At 34.0% G+C, this 17,285-nt stretch overlaps 1 protein-coding gene across 1 annotated transcript in view; it reads right to left on the bottom strand.

Moving 5' to 3' along the window:
- The window catches only part of LOC116339893 (neuroligin-4, Y-linked), a 174,196-nt gene that overhangs the window by 28,949 nt on the left and 127,962 nt on the right, over positions 1-17,285 (bottom strand). The gene's annotated exons all lie outside the window — the stretch shown is intronic.

Raw genomic sequence — 17,285 nt, 5'->3', positions numbered from 1 at the left:
CTTCGTATATATGAAACGCGATAGCATGCGAATAGATAGTGAGCAAAAAATTGAGTCAACGATTTAATTTTGAATGCAGAATTCGATTGTGGTATTAGCAAAATGAAATAACCATCGAAATGGTATTGGACAGTAGATTCCAATTGCTTCAACTCGAAAAGTAATTTACTACGATGGCTTCTTTTTTCCACTTCTCCGACGGCAATCCATTGCCGATCGGATGTTATTTCTCTGCACAAAGGATTTATCGGTTTTAATTTGTAAAAAGGGGGCAGATATGTGAGTGAAAGCGAGAACGAGTGAATAATAAACGACCAAGTAATAAAGGATTATGTTTTTTTTTTTTCATTATAAATTACGAATATTGAACTGCAGCCACCATTATTTGCAGCCGTAAAAAAGGTATGAAGTGAATACAAATGACTGATGTTAATAAAAGAGTGGCAAATCAATCGTAATTTGATGATTGTACATTGAAACATGCCTGAAACAAGATTCTATTAACAAACGAATGTGAGTGGAAAAAAAGTGGCATAAAGCAGCTGGAGACAAAAAGAAGAGCTCATAGAAATGCTGGACTGCAATAAGCTTTGGCCTAAGTCAGTGAAACATGAGACCAGATTATTTGAGAAATGAGTAAACAAAAGCCCATTTTTTTCATCATTGACATTATTCGAGTGTGTTTTTCTCTGTCCTTTTCTTTTTCTCTCGCACTCTCTCTCAAACATACACTCTTTCTATCTTTTCAGCGAACAAATTGAAGATGACGAGTGATTTTCCTCTCCAAACACACCAAAAAACGATTTGAAGCCGAAGAGTAATGGCGTCACCCTCTATTTTAGTTTGAAACGAATAACAACGTGTTTCAATATCCAGTCACAATGTTGAAATTGAGTGTGGACTCTTTATAGGAAGCATTTTGTGAAGAGCAAACTCAAATAGAAATCGAGTGGCTTTTGGACACGAGTTACTTTCAACGTGCTTATTTATCAGATTTTGCGTGCAGTGCTTAGTTATTAAAAGAGCAAATTGAGCTACACGCCGCAGTCACTTCGCAATGGTTGCATTGCATTTCTAATTAAAATTGTGCGAAATAACGCCCCGAGCACGGGGTACCATTTCAAGCCAACTATGGTTAATGAAAGTGGGTGTCAGTGTCAAAACCAATTTTATTGCCTGATAAATGCCAAATAATTTTTGCGTTGTGAATAGAAATCTACGTTTTATACAAACACATCCGATGATGGCTGAGCACGCATTACAAAAATGGTGAACATTTCAACATCAATATTTATGCGCTTATATTTGCTTTGTTACTAGTTTCATCTCGAATTGGTCTTTGTCTTTCGAACGCACGGTTGACTTCGAAATGAATTTACGGAAAACTGTTTCCAATTTTTATGGTGAAAAGTTCTCGTATCATATGCCACAAGCGTTTCGATTTTGTAATAGTAGAAGTGTAGTCGAGAAAAAAAGTTTTGGAATTCATAGTCTTGAATCAGAAATGTGCCTTGATTGCCATGCAATCGACGCATCGTTTTCACGAGAACAAAAAAATCGAATGAATTATGATGTGCTTCTGGGAAGTGGGAGTAAAGTTTTTTCACGTGAGATTCATCATTCTTTCAATATATCCGACACGTAAATGTGAACAAAGTTTCTCTCTTCAACTTTTTCCATCCTCTTCTCTGTTCTCTCTCATTTTCCCCTCCCACATCTACCTCATACACACCCATCCTTCATTCTTGGATACCAATTAATATGGGGCAAAAACGAGAACTAACGACTTTTATTCGAAATTTAAAACAACGATGACGTTCCGCGATCTTGCATCGCATATTTCATTTATCTCTCAACGATGTGAGAAATTCTGTTGAAAAGAAGTCACTAAAATTGCATAAAAAATGGGTTGATTGCGAAATATTTTCATTTCGATGGAGTGAAAATGTTAAGCATCAGCGTAACACTTTTGAAAGTATTTGCAGCATTTAAAAATTTTTCACTTCAGTTTCTTCATCTTTTTTTTTTGAACCATTCGGTGTATTCAGTAGTCATTGGCAACTTCCAGTTTTCCACATTTTCAAGTTGTAATAGTCATTTGAGCTTTTGACTTAATTTATTTTAACTGTTGCAAACATACAACGACAACGACGACAATGAACCCAACCAAGATTTTTTTCTCATTTGCCTTAGGGTTCAAACTGGGTAAAAAGTCACGACTTCACATTCACTGACGAAAAAAAAAATTATTATGAATGCGACACCATTTTATTTTTGCCTAGATTTTCCCACAAATTCTGCGAATAATTTTCGAAAAGTTACTATAGACAACTTTTTTCTTCTCTCGTTGCGTGCGCGATGAGATATTTGTTGTTTCCTCCTTTACACAGAATTCTTTTTTAAAAAAAACTGTTCACAGGTCAGTCCGTATGGGATTGCGACAAAAAGCGAAAAACAAGTCCTATGATAAAAGAATTCAATTATTTTCGTATATTTATAAAGTTAGATTCTCTTTTATTTTAATGCGTTGACGCGAGAGTTAAAATGTAAAAGTATAAATTGGCTCTGCTTTGTCGACACAGTTTGAACGCATGCAAAAGGGTCTAATGGTTTTGTTTTCATTAGCATTGCTCATCGAAATAAAAAAAAAAACGTTGAATAGTCAAACAAAGCAAAAAAAAAATAACACTGGAAAAATATAAGAAGGTTTTTTTAAAATAAGGAATCTTGTGAATGGAAATAATTAAAGTCGACGTGAAAAATTTGTTATTTCTTTGTTGTTGTTTTTGTTGAATGACGGCTAGACCATTGTTTCGAGCACATTGCGTGTGTAAGATTGTGTCTGCTGTTAAGTGGAAATATCTGCAGTGCCAAATGGATTTTTCGCAGGTCAAAAACAACTCATGCAAAAAAAATCCACAGAAACGCACCACACATTTTCGAGGGATCTTCACATTCGCACACATATTGAAACTTCAGCAATGAATGAAACCTTTTCAATAAGAAAACTTTGTTTCGATTCACACTTTTCGTCTTTCGTTCATTGTTTGGTATGCGAAACCACTCGAACCCTTAAAAAATGAAACATGGCACATTTTCTGTACATGTCGAAAAGTATATAGTTGAAAACGACGATACCCAAATAAAATATTTTGTCCATCAACAACAAAAGCCCACACGCATTTTTTTGCCTTTGAATCTGTTAATTTTGGGTTTGTTTTGAATTATTGGGTAGCGATTGCTTCTGTCTCTGTCTAACTTACTTCCAAATCAACAACACAAAACATTCTCCAGCAGCAGGTAGAACTTTGACCAGAAAAGTAGAGATGAAAAAAATTAAATACAACGTGCGCTATAGCTGTATACAGACGGAAAAAAATTGCAACCACTTTCAAGGCTCTTTTTCTTCAAATCAACTTTGATATAGATGAATCAAGTTAATTTGGCAGAAAATACCAAAATCAATTGTGATGGTGAATTGCTCATCGAAAATTGCGGCAATCGAATTTGAGTTGACTTTATTTTGTTTATTTCAGGAACACCATTTTTATTCCATGATGGTTTTCACTTGAAAATTAATAAAATAATGAACAAATTAGAAGCAAAAAAAAAAATCATTTAAAAACCAATTTAAATCCGAGATAACTTTTTGTGAGCCTTGCAAAAATAACCTAGAAATTCCTAGAAATGATAAATGTAAACATTTTAAAGAATCTTTTTTCATTTAAAGAAAAACGATTATTTTCATCTCTATGTTAGCCCTGCGGATGATATTCTATAATAAAGCTTAAGCATTAAAAAATCATAGTTTTCAACCCCAATCAGATTGAATGAAACTTAAATGCCAGTGCATAAGAGGTACATTTTGCCGAGCGACGAACGTGTCTATAATAAACAAAGTTCATATCGTTCGACATAATATATACATATAAGTGTATAATGCTCGTAATTCTCTGATCTCATCAAAAATGATGATAAAATAAGTAATTTTCAGCACATGACGAGTAAATCCAATGAAAGATTATTGTTTATTTATCCCAAGAAACTCATCCAATGTTCGAAAAAGATTCATTATGGGAGTATGAGTGTGTTCAGTGTATATATATTCCAACGTTATTTAAGAACGGTTACATTTTTACTCGTGTGTCAACCAACTATGATGCATGAGTATGTAATCCATCATATTTAAAATCCGTTTCATCTAAACATCACATTTTGCATACGGTTCTTTTTTTCATGTGCACTGAAGCAACTTCACAAGCAAAATAAACACTCGTTTCGTTTGGATTTTCTTTCAGTCCAATAACCTGAACGAGGCAATACTTTAGCTTACATAGTCCATACTCAACATTTATTGCGTTGCATGAATTTCACTTGAAATGTATAGATTAACGTCATCAAAAAACCTGAGCTTTTTAATTGTTCGAGGAATGGGAAAATCTTGAAATTTCACAGTTTTATATTCAACTATTCGTTGAATTTCGAGCTTTTGGATATTTTGGATTTAAGGTCACAGAGCACAAGAACCTATTTATATTGCGTTATACTCATTAATTCGTAAATATTGAAATTAACTGCTAACGAAATCGGATAATTCTTTTCAGACGATTTACCTAAATATAGAAATGCCAGGAACTTTTTGTGACGACCAAACAACAAAATATGTCATAAAAATATAATTATCAGCAGCCGGTCATGACAACCAAATCAGTCGGACCTATATATATACTTTATACAAGCGAATTCTTATTCCATTAATAAATCAAGTGTAATTGATTTTTATTACTAATTTTTGACATTTGATTTCTCGTTATTCTCTCGTTGTGCGTATTTATTTAAGTTATGATTATTGTTTGCTTTCAGCGCAATAATCGAATACTGTATAATATCGATCGTGTCTCATTTATTTTTATTTTTCGGTCGCTTATGCTTCACTGCTGCAACATTCGATAGCATTCTGACGTAAAAATAATACGAATTTATTAATAATAAAAACTAAATGTCTGCACAGCATGCGTCTTTTGGTCGTATTGAAAAACTGAGACGAATTACAGGGGAGAAAATATCAACGATGGGCACGTTTAAAGCGTTCGTTCACGCACATGCATCCAAATTGATTTCATAAACAATCAGAAAAACGAATACTGAATTAATTTGAATATGAAATGCAGGTCACCATTCTGCATCGATGGTCAAAGCGTCAACAATGCTCGAACAATAATAAGCAACAACAGCAACGAAAAAAAAACAAAGCTTATTTATTATGCGCACATTTTTTGCTGATTTTTCTCCTAATCAAAACATTTTGAAATTGCAAACGTCAACACCCTGTGAATGTGCGCGCGTCTGCATACACATATATACAATTTAATATTCCGATTTTATGAAGGCGTTTCGGCGAAATTAAGTTTTTCTTATGTCGTTGATGTGTTTTTTTGACGTGAACACCGCTCTTTCTTTTGGGTGCAAATAATTCAAGTGTAAAATGTTGCTTATTGAACTGAATACAATCATGATTGCGTACTTTTTTGTCAAAACAATAACAGCGTGATAAAAACGCGTTCTCTGCTTGCAGACAAATCCAACGCCATAATTGTCAAACACGTTTGTGTGTCTTAAAGCGAATACAAGCTACAAAATTGAAGACAAAAAACACACAATGCATACACTTTTTTAAGACACATTTGGCGAATACTGTGATTTTCAAGATAAAACCACAGCTGTTCAACGCAATTTTCAGCCAGAAGAAATTGAAATTGATTGCAAGTGCCGAGATGTTTTGCATTTTGAGTTGACGCAATTATTAACATTTAAAAAAAATAAATGTAAAGAGGTGATTTTATCCCAGCAATTCGAAGAATTTATTACAATTTCTCATTCAATAAAGTGTTCTTTGAAATACACCAGAAAACGTCCAATTAATCAAAATTCGCCATGTATGGATTGTTGATGATTTAAATGAATTCACGTGAATAAAGAGCTTTCAAAACATTTGAAATTCATATCGTTTGTTTGCAAATGCTACTTCAAACATGCAATAAATGCTCAATTGCTATGGAAATTATGTGAATTGTAACTGGGTAAACCGAGACGAGTTTGGTTTGGATTCATTCCTCAAATGGACAACCAATGCACAGCGGTATTATCATTGCCTCTTTCACATATTTCTCTGTGTCTCCTTCTCCATATACTTTTTATTCAACGAAAGAGTGAAAAACGCGCATATAATTTCAACTGAAAAGTTATTTTTATGGTTGCAATATACATTGTACAATCATTGTGATCGCACTAAACTGAAATGATGCTTGAGCAAAAGCAAGCAACGGAAAAAAAAACCGTCGACAAAATCTGTGGGCGCATATGACTGCTCGTTGTTTTTTAGCATATTTAGCGGAACGATAAAAAACATTTGGTTTTTTTTTCTCGAAATTCATGGCTACAGACTCTGTGGAAGATAGAGTTCTTCGAATAACGCAGTTCAGATTGCAGTACTGGCATGACGACAACGTCACTTGAATTTTGAATTATATTATTTGTGTTTAGATGTGTCAAAAAAATCCTAGGAAAATTGAATGCGTTCTCGCAAGACGATTGAGAGAGAAATGTCGTAATAAGAATGATTTGGCGTCTTTCATGTTTGCTAGAGAGAAAAAAATAAGCGTAAACATAAAATACACACACCGACCATGTTTGCCTCTGATCGAAAAGCGATTACTGGCTGAAGTAGCAAACAGGCAAGCATTACAACAATGTAACATGAGAACGAAGACCAACAACCGACCAAAGAGAGATGGAAAGGAGAAAAAACGACTTGGAAATCAGACGTAATATATATGGCAATTTGACGTGTCGACATCAGGTTGGCTGCCACACACTAAATGATATGTTGCATGGCTTCATTTTCGTGATTTCTTTTCTCATTTGCCTTGCCTGCCTTTAATCTCCGGCATTACTTTTTTTGTTGTCGTCGTCGTCGTTGTTGTTAATAAAATGAGTGGTACAGCGACGGTTTTTGCAATCAAATCCTTCATAATTTATCGCAACTCAATGTGACAGACACATTAAACTATGACTTTTACATCACTGAATTCGGTACAATGCAGAAAATAACATTGAGTTTGATTACACCCATACATATGTACATACATATGCGTTGATTGTAGTACAGTTGGAAGACGTGCAGTGAGAGTGTTGGCGATGCAAAGTCGTTGTCGTGCCATTTCGAATTGAATGTCAGTGGTTTCAAGCTGTGACCGATTTTTCAATCATTTGAATAAATTGGTGTAAATAAATCAACATCGAATCGAAGCGAATCCTCTCGCTCTTAAGCGGCCCACACATAGTCGCTGATGAAAATTCGAAATTCACAAACTTCTTTTGGATTTATGTGTGAAACCTTTGAAATTTTTCTCTTTTTTTAAACATTTTTTGTGGTTTATAGTACTCTTTTAGAGTGATTCAGGTAAATCGCCGATATTAATGGTCATTAGCCTTTTTTCGGCGCTAAAAATCCTTCTTCATTCACAGTGCATTTGCACAAATCGAATATTCAATGCACGACCCAGAATGAACGAAGGTAATACCCATTTCAGATGTTATTTATTATATGGCCATTTGCAAGTAACTCCACTTTTATGGATGCAACCTGTACTATAGTGTGCATGCATACGTTCTGGATCTATTTTTGTTGGGTTCGTGCACATAAATTTTAATATGATTACTCGTTCATTTTTCTTGATATTGTTTGTTCTGTATAAATAAAGTGAGTGCTTTCAACATCCCATGTATGATCGTATTGCATCCCATATCGTATTTATACATACATATATATATTTATCTATGTTCAACTTAGTGTTCAATTTTGCTATGCTTCTTTTGAAATTGTTGTAGATGTAGGTATATGTGATGTTTGGTTGCTGTGCGGTTTATGTGCTTGTTACGCTTTTTCCGTTTTTTATCTTGTGTGTCACATCTCTCGACATACACTCTTTGGCTTTTTATTTTCATTTCCATTCGGGTTGACTGCCGAAGGGGTGACGGGTTTTTTCCCTTGCCCGGTTTTTAGGTGCGAAATCTCTGTAATTTTTCTCGATATTGGTGTTATCATAACAAACGGTTAAATATTTATCATCTGAAATGTGTGTCGCAATGATTCATGAATATCCGATTGTGATTGCTTGAAAGCACATTTTGAGTGCTTTGTTATGTATCGTACGGTAAGCAACCATCGCAACGAAGTGCTTCTGAGTGTGACAACAACATGGAAGATGTTTTTTTTCTCTCAACAATGGCCCAAATAGAATCGTAGAGCAGACAATTTGTGCGCTAATAAATGTAGATTAGTAATGCAAATATTATTTATGAAAACAAATCATAAAAAATTCAACGAAATCGTCTAGGTGCGATATTTATGCGGCGAGCCATACACACAATCGGATTGTGAAGGGAATATATCGAAATTGATGGGCGATTAGAGGTCGCGTGAATTATAATAAGAACAACAACTTTTAAATGACATCTGAATGAAAGAATACGAAGAATGTAACATGGCCGCCAAGTGTATGCGACAAATATGTTGTATTCTGCTAATGTTTCATTCTCATATGTACTGTCATGCGATTATATATCATTTGTTGTCAACTTTTTGGATATTTTTTCATTTTTCCTTTGCTTTTTTTTTCTCTTCATTTTGATCACAAGCAAATCATTATACTAACAACCATTGCGACGAATAAAAGTCAAGAAGCTTACATATATTTATTTCAATTCGTTTCCAAAATTTTCAGCTTTCAGCAGAATTTTTCTTCGAATCACAATATTTATATTGAAATTTATTCAATTTGCATTGTTTTATTGGAATTTGGATAGGATTTATGACAATACACGTTTTGTCTCGAAATTCATACCGTTGAAGCGAATAAAGTGAATTACGAAATGACGAGACACGCTTTTTTTCCTTGCCCGAAACGTTACGTTCTTCAACAACAACAATATCACTTGTCTGTCGGCATTTAATCACAGAGAGTAGAAAACTCATGTTCAGCAAATATTTGTGAGAATACCATTGTAAGAATATGATCGCCCATGGCAACAATATACCAAATTAAGACAATGCGATTGCATTCAGAAATCAAACGAACACAAAGATCGAATAACTCACAATTCTAAATTGTTTCTGGTAAGTAAAATGCCTAGAATTGCGATTTCAGTGAAGTTTTCTTCGAATCACATCGATTATATGGCGCAAGTATCTATTCAATGAAGTCATTCTGTTGGATTTCTAATGAAATCCTAGCGTTGGCGTTTATTTGTCAAGAGTGAAGCTCAAATTTATGTGTGATTGGGTTGTTGCCCTGGTTCGTTCTTCACGATAGAAATAGGGCAATCAGTTCTTTGTATTTCGCCAATTTTAATCAAATTCATACTTTATGATGATGAATTTTGCACAAACAATCGATTTTCTCCATACAATTATTAGAATTTCGCATGTCTTGGACGTGAAAGTGATTTGCAAATATATGAAAATTGAAACTCGCATAAATATAAATGAAAGCAAAAGCCAATGCATATATATTTCCTCGAAATAGTTGAAAAACAAATGGGAGTGCCGTGAGATTAGCCACACTGCGCATTAAAATTCATACGATTTTTTTGTTCTGATGAACTAGTTGATGTTCAATTCTCTCGACTAATGCAATGAATGAAATAAATCGATTTCGGTAAGCAAATACAACAATTTCCAGGAACTGAAAGCAGAGAACTGTTGAACTCAGCAAATGCCATATGAGATTGGGTTAGTGCTTGTATCGTGATTTTAACCCTTTGACGTCCATTTGGTGTTTTTGCGACCATTTGAATTCGAATCTTTTCAAAATAGTTCTAGAAGAAAAAAGATGAAGGAAAAGATGGAAAAACAGTAGCTTTTGCCGGTGTGAGTTGGTCATCGAAGGGTTAAACTGTCAGTAAATAAGAATATGTGTAATCAAGCCAAATGGATTCACATGCACAGAGCAATGCACACCTATCTATATGTATATTTAGTTTAATTGTAATTGTAGTGAATGGTGTGAACAATATCGTCTGCGTTAACAAATCGTCATTTTATGCCTACGGCAGAGTGGGATAGTAAAGCGACGAGCACAAAATGAGCCATTCTAATGAGTGAATTTAGTAGCTTAACCAATGTGTAGTTTCTATTCTGCCGATTCGTGATCATCAAGTGTTTATTTCACGTACTCTATACTATACAAATGTAAAACCATACAATTGTTATTCTCTGTGCTACGGATTTTGTGTTTATGGCAGCAATGGTAATTAATGGAAATAAAACAAATTTTCTATCTTCAATGCTCACTAATAACTGGATAACTCCATTCAATGCGAGAACCGCAAAAAATCCAGGAGGAACAAAAAATAAATAAATTCCGGTTGTATGTATAAATCCATCGAACTGTGCAATGCCTAAAAGCTTCAACTAATTAACAATTGTGGGATGTGCGGCGCGCACTTGTTTGAGCGCCAAACACAAATGGGAACAATAGCATGAACGAATGGGAAAACAAAACCAATTCAAAATATGAAACGAACTGAACAATTGAAAACAATAACCCGAGTTTATTTATTAGTTGAAGCTTTTGCCACAATGATAGATAGGGGGTCATTCAAATCCATTTCCCACATTTCACTTGGTATCTTATGCATCTAATTAGGTTGCACATTGTGATCATTCCATTCGCGTAAACAGTGAAATAAATACAAAAACCGAAAAGCACTTGAATATAGGTATAGGTGTATAAATGCTGAATATCTGAGAAATATCATTCATTGTAAATATTTTGTCACGGTGAAATGATGGTATTTGAATGGTGAACAATGCGGGAGAAAGCATTGAAATTCATGCTTGCCGCGATGAACGAGCAAATGATGATAAATTTCATTTATCTGTGGAGATACCATTGTCATGACAGTAATTCCGGCTTACCAACTTCAGTCAACAGGGATTCCGTTTAATTTGATTGAAACAGTTACACAAATTAATACAGTTAAATAGGTGCTAAAAGGTGAAATTTCAAAGAGAGCACAGACAATTGTATTGCTTCTACATTTTAATAAAAACTGCAGTCCCGTTGTTTGATCTATAGCATTATTCTGTGAGCTCAGATTCTCAGAAGGCTCACTTTTATCATAGGAAGAGTTAATAAGACTAACTTTTAACACTACATGAAATGTTGGTTATTGATTTGGTTCTGTTTTTTCAGCCCATTTGAATTTATTTTAGTTGTCTTATTCAATATTTGTCGAATTTAATCAATTTAGATTGGAATGATAAAAAACAAATAAAATCGACCAAAAATCAATAAAGTTGAAAATGATTCACTCCACAAATTATTGTTTATGAAAATTGGAAGCGAGTACCTTTTTACTTAAAATATTGATTTTAATGTTTATCTGATGTAAAATTGAAAATTTCGGATGCCATAGTGGGTCGGACCCACACTCTACATTACTGATCGACATGTTTTGAGATGGCTTCATTATTAGAACCTTCTTAACTTAAGAATCTTATCAAGCAAAATTATTTTCGTGAATTTTCCATTGTATTGAAATTTAAAAATTCAATTCATTTGATTCAATTCGTATTATGATCACTTGAAAGGATGCATATACAATATTTGTTGCGATATAAATTGAGCTCATCTTGAAATGAAGCTGATAAAAAATCAACTATATTATATTTATCGAATCCTTATTTCAATTAAAATTGACCACCATCAATCATCGTCATTCACCTAATGTACATTTTTTTGACAAAAATTGAACTGTTCATCATCGATATGAACGATCAATAAGAAATTGAATGACACATCATATTGTTCGTTAATGATAAGCTGTAGAAGTCGGTACTGCTATTTTGTATCAACTTTTAAAAAAATACAAAAAGAGTAAAACACAAATCACAGCAATAATAAAGTTGTGTGTTTGTACATATGGCTCAACTGTGAGTGACAGCTCTTTGCGCTTCTACCATCACATTCAGACCGATGGTGACATCAGGAAATGAGCATAGAACACAATATCAAAATACGGATATTTTGAAATCTATGCAGGATAGTTTTTTCTTCACTTGAATCGTATGCTTGATTTACCTTTGAACTTTTCAAACTGCAGGCTTATGACCAAATTCGTTTTTTTTTCTTCACATAAAATGTGACAAGTTCAGTTGATTCTTGTTGTATTTGCACTTGTATGTTATTTAATTTATTTGCTCGAAAACAGAAAATGTGTATAGTTAACATGTGAAATTTTCGGGAATTTCTCAGAAGTGAATGGAACATGTGTTGCAGTTTTGTTGAACTGACAGCTTTCATTTTCAAAGTTCAGTATTTTCAGCAACAGAATATTGTCGGTTAGTTTCAAGACAACAAAATATAATGTGCGTGTGTGTGTGAGTTTGAATGAGTACGTATGAGTCTTCTATTCAATGATAGTGCCTTTCTGGAGGAGTTTTATTATTGTTTTGCATGTATCTATGTCTATCTTGTGTCGGTTGTGTTGTTTCTTAGAGATTTTCTTTTGTCATGTTACTGTGCTCAAACAAACTTTTTCTCACCAACCAAACCTGTTCAATTCGGCCAACAACACTGCTACAATATATGGAGATGAAAAGTTATACTTTACCAAAGATTGAAACGCTTGAAAGTTTTGTAAGTGTATATGTGTGAATCATAAACACTGTAACTTACATGAAAGTAAGTAAAATGTGATGTGACATTGTATACAAAGTGCAATTTATGCGAGTTTCATACAAAATAACAATAACATTTTCATGCAAACGCTCAATTGTGTGAAGATGTGGCGAGCATAAATATACATTATGTCAGCACGATAATTTCGTTAAAAACGGACTTGAGATTCCTAAGACACTTAAATTGGATCCAAAGTGGAAAACAAATAATGAAATCAGTGAATAAGAACTGCATGAACTGTATCGTACGATGTAATAATGAAAGCAGCGCGCCTGTAAACAATTGACATTATTCTGGGCACGACACACACACACACACACACACACACACACACACACACACATATACATACGTATCTATCTGGTATCAAGAAAGAAAGAGAGACACCGAGGTTTTTGCGACATTTCTCAAACTATTAAAATAGAAAGTTGTCACATTCTTTTGACTAAGTTAAGTGTTGCTGTCGTCGTCGTCGGTGATGCTGCTGAAGCAACTTAACTGAATTAGTAATTAAAAACTGCTTCTGCATTTTTGAAACAAAATTCCGAAAAGTTAGTCGCAGCACACTAAAGACAACATACACACAAGCGGAGAAAAAGTGAGATGGGGAGGTAAAAATAAAGTCGAGGATAGAAACTGAAGATAAAAAACAACGAAAACTTTATTCCACACACAACAATGCTGACTGCCAAGAAGGACCTCATTATTTGGAACCTCTGCCAGAAGGACCTCATTTATTTGGAAAGCATCATTCTTTTCACAGATATCGACCGAACTATTTAATTTACATTGTTACCATTTCTACTCTGCGCTTTTTTTCTTAGTTCATATTTCAGATGGAAAAGTTGTGTTCTGATGAGAAAAAAAATTAAATAAGTGAAGAAGTTCTGTTCGTGCGCTTGGCAATTCAACGAAATTCGTGGAAAATCATGTACATTCAACTATTTTTTATTGAAGAGATACACTACAGAGAAGAAAAAAAAATTGATGAGCATGTACAAAGCAGCAAACCAAACCTCGGATACTTCAAAAATACGTTTTCGTTACGTTTAAACATAAAAGTTAATTAAACTCAATCTCAGTCCCGGCCATTTTTATGTTATCCCTTTTGTTCACGTTTGTACAATTCGCCGATTCGATTTCTTTCACAGTTTAACGTGATATTGTGCAAGAAAATATTATAAAGCCAACTTTGTTGTGCTCAACAAAGAATGCCAATGTAACATCAATGAAAATGATGTTGTGTTCGAAACAAGACGAGCCTTAACAATCCGATGCGCTACAAATCTGATTGAAATTGATGGAAAATAACATCATTTCAACGCTTCAATTAGTTTCACCAGAGCAACGGGTACTGTGTTTGACGGATGCGAAAATCATGTTCAACGAATATATACTGCGTATGACGTATACATATAAAGCTGTCGAGCATTTGGGTAATTCGAAAGAGAGATTTTATGTTCAAGTTTTACACCTTTGTACGTTACCGCCAACCGTACAATTAAATTTACATCCATCCATTCTGCAATACATTGCGAAGCACAACGCTTGCTAAATTATAACAATGAATGACAATCACGAATGAGTGAGAGAGTAAATACAATTAATTTTCTACCACCCTTTTTTTGCTTTGGATTTATTTCATTCGGTATTTGGTATCGTTCATAATAAAATTCAGTGGTTATAGCATTCGTGAGAAACGATAGCACGCAATCGAAGAATAAAGCAATGCAAATGGAAATTGTGTAAAAATACACGCAAAACACAATCGATTTTGGTGTGTGTTCATATCAATCAATCCAATCATGTTTGCAGACATGAGATATGCTAATTTCACACTTACCAAAATTACAGAAACAAAAACTACATAATCAAGGAGTACATACAGAGGATGGGATCTTATTGTGGCTTGTCTGACTGTCAGACTATTTGGTTCGTGTGCTATTTTGAGGGGTTATGTGAAGTTGGAAGGTCGCTGTCGCATCCAATTTATCTTCGAAAGCGTCTTTTTCTTTCTCCTCTCTCTCTCTCATCCAATTACAAGACAAAGTCTTTTTTTTCGTAATACATGTAAGAGAATCAATCACAATGTGGTTGACACGGAGACGTGGTGAACTACGTCACGCAAATCATATATGTGTATGTTGTTACAACAAAACGATTTGGCCGAAACGAATATCGTGAACTCACACTGGATTAACGACACTCAGCTTAACGAAAACAAAAACGTGACACAATTTCCCCTTGAGCCGATGAACATTTACACTTACTGAATGTTTCAGCCGATTGGTCATGTACACATAATTTAAAGTGTACAAAACATAAAATCGAGCAAAAATGAATTGTTCCGTACAAGTGTATAATTTCCTTTGAAATGCAAAACATAATGATATTGAATAAGGTATAAAATGTGATTAAAAAGTAATTAAATGCCATTCATACAGTTGCCACCTTTTGGAATGTAACAACCCATTTTTTTCTCTCGCTTGTATGCGTGCAAAAAAAGGAAGCAATTATTTTTTATGTACTTTTATCATAATCGCAATTGTTTCTGTTTTTATTTTCTTCATTTGTTTTCACGACTACTGCTTGCATGTATTTCTAGCATTTATTGCTTCAGTGGCGATTGTTTTGAGCAGTTTGTTGAGCTGTATTTGAGTTGTTTTCGTTGTAAGAAAGTTTTCTTCATTAATTTTCGTTGTTATTATTTGCTTCTTCCAATTTTCATTGAACATTTTTGTGCACAGAAAAAATTGCTTGAAAGAATAGTAAATAAACTATAAGCGCATCGCATACAACTCATAAAAAAGTGACCTCAATACGACTTCAATGAGAAATGAAAACAGCGTTGTTTTCAATTTATTTGAAAAATAGACAAAAGTTCGTAGACATAAGAAATTATATCCGCACATTAAGTGAACATTATTGTTTTTTCATAATTTTGTTTCAAATCCTCACGATTTTCTCATCTCAAAAACTATATCCATGAGTGCAGTACAACCGGGTCGAGTGAACTTCAACCAACTTGTTTTTTTGTTGTTGTTGTTGTTGTATTTGCCGTATTTTGTTGCACTGAACTCGAAAATATTGTTAATTGATAGAATTATTATATCATCACTTGAAACTTTCTCAATCTACCAATAGCTCTGCAATAGCAATTTGAAGTGATGATGTTGAGAACTTTTCCTCTCTACAACCAAAAATTCATTGTGTTTTTTTTTCAACTTCTAGTGGCTTCCAGGTATACATGATAAGCAACTCTAATATTAGCTATCATATTCAAATGTTTTAAATTTTAGTAGAATTTTCAATGAGAATAATCCAAGGAATAATCTCAGAGATTAGGCTCAAACATAGTGTTCAAAATAATTGAGATAGTCGATGATAGGATTCCATCGTTCTGTTGAAATTTCATAATCATAAATTAAAATGAACAAATCGATGGTACTTGACTTGCATAGATCTTTAGATAGACAAATTTCTATATAAATTGTAGATTAGTTAGCATAGACAAAATTTTCATGTCAGATCACGTATCGGAATTGATTCAACAACATTAGCATCTATCATCGTCATAGTTCAATGCATTTATGTTGGTAATTCGCCATTAAATCGACAGTTCCATTATCCAGTTTAATTCCGCAATCGATATACTATAGATAGATATACACGATATATTGTAGATTGTTATTGTCGATATTTTGTTGTGTGAATATGAAGGGTGAAGGGCAGTCGTATAACGATTATGATTTGTATTTTGCATTAAACATTGTGAACGATTGAAATGGAACAAGCGAATGGCTTTTGTTTACTGCATTCATTGTGCTTGTCCTTTATGCATGATTCACTTTTAATGCGGAACATCCTGAAAATACGATTATTTGGCATGCAGATCGACACAAAGCACAACTTGCTTTCGTCTGCCTCCATGAACATGTTTCGCCCATTCACAAATTGAAGGCGATTATTTATTATTATATTCATCGAATATTTGCAGTGCACACACACCAAGAAACCGAAAATGGTAATTACACATGTGCACATTGTGTCCATGTACACTGCACAAAGGCCATGTATTCGAATTGTTGTTAGTTGGAAGCAGCAAAGAGAGAGGAAGGGGGAAGAGAAAGAGATGACGAATTTTCACTCCTTAAGGGACTATAACCACATCATGGTTGTCATGTACTTAAGACACCATCAAATATAAATGGAAAAATGTGTGCATTCACATCTTAAAGCAATGTGATATGGCTATGGAACATTTTGTTCAGCAAATTTGAAGTCTTCCAGCGACAACGTACAACAAATTTGTGAACAAGCAAATTATATTACACATTAGATAAACTTAATAACATTCAACCCATTTTCCAATTTCGATCAATTTTGTGCAAGCATTCCCGAAGCACAAGCGTTCAGAAAGACATACATTTATGCGAGCAATTGAATGATGCTTGCATCATTTGATGCGCATCGCTAGTGCTTTCGTTGTGCGTTCGGAGCACTTCGTGCGCTGCCGAAGATCCGAATGTATGGCGACAG

This window comes from Contarinia nasturtii, unplaced genomic scaffold, assembly GCF_009176525.2.
Source record: "Contarinia nasturtii isolate CC-2019 unplaced genomic scaffold, AAFC_CNas_1.1 Cnas_scaffold_533, whole genome shotgun sequence".
NCBI classification, from domain to species: domain Eukaryota; kingdom Metazoa; phylum Arthropoda; class Insecta; order Diptera; family Cecidomyiidae; genus Contarinia; species Contarinia nasturtii.
The sequence above is the reverse complement of the archived record's forward strand: the minus strand, read 5'-3'. Positions and strand labels throughout refer to the sequence as shown.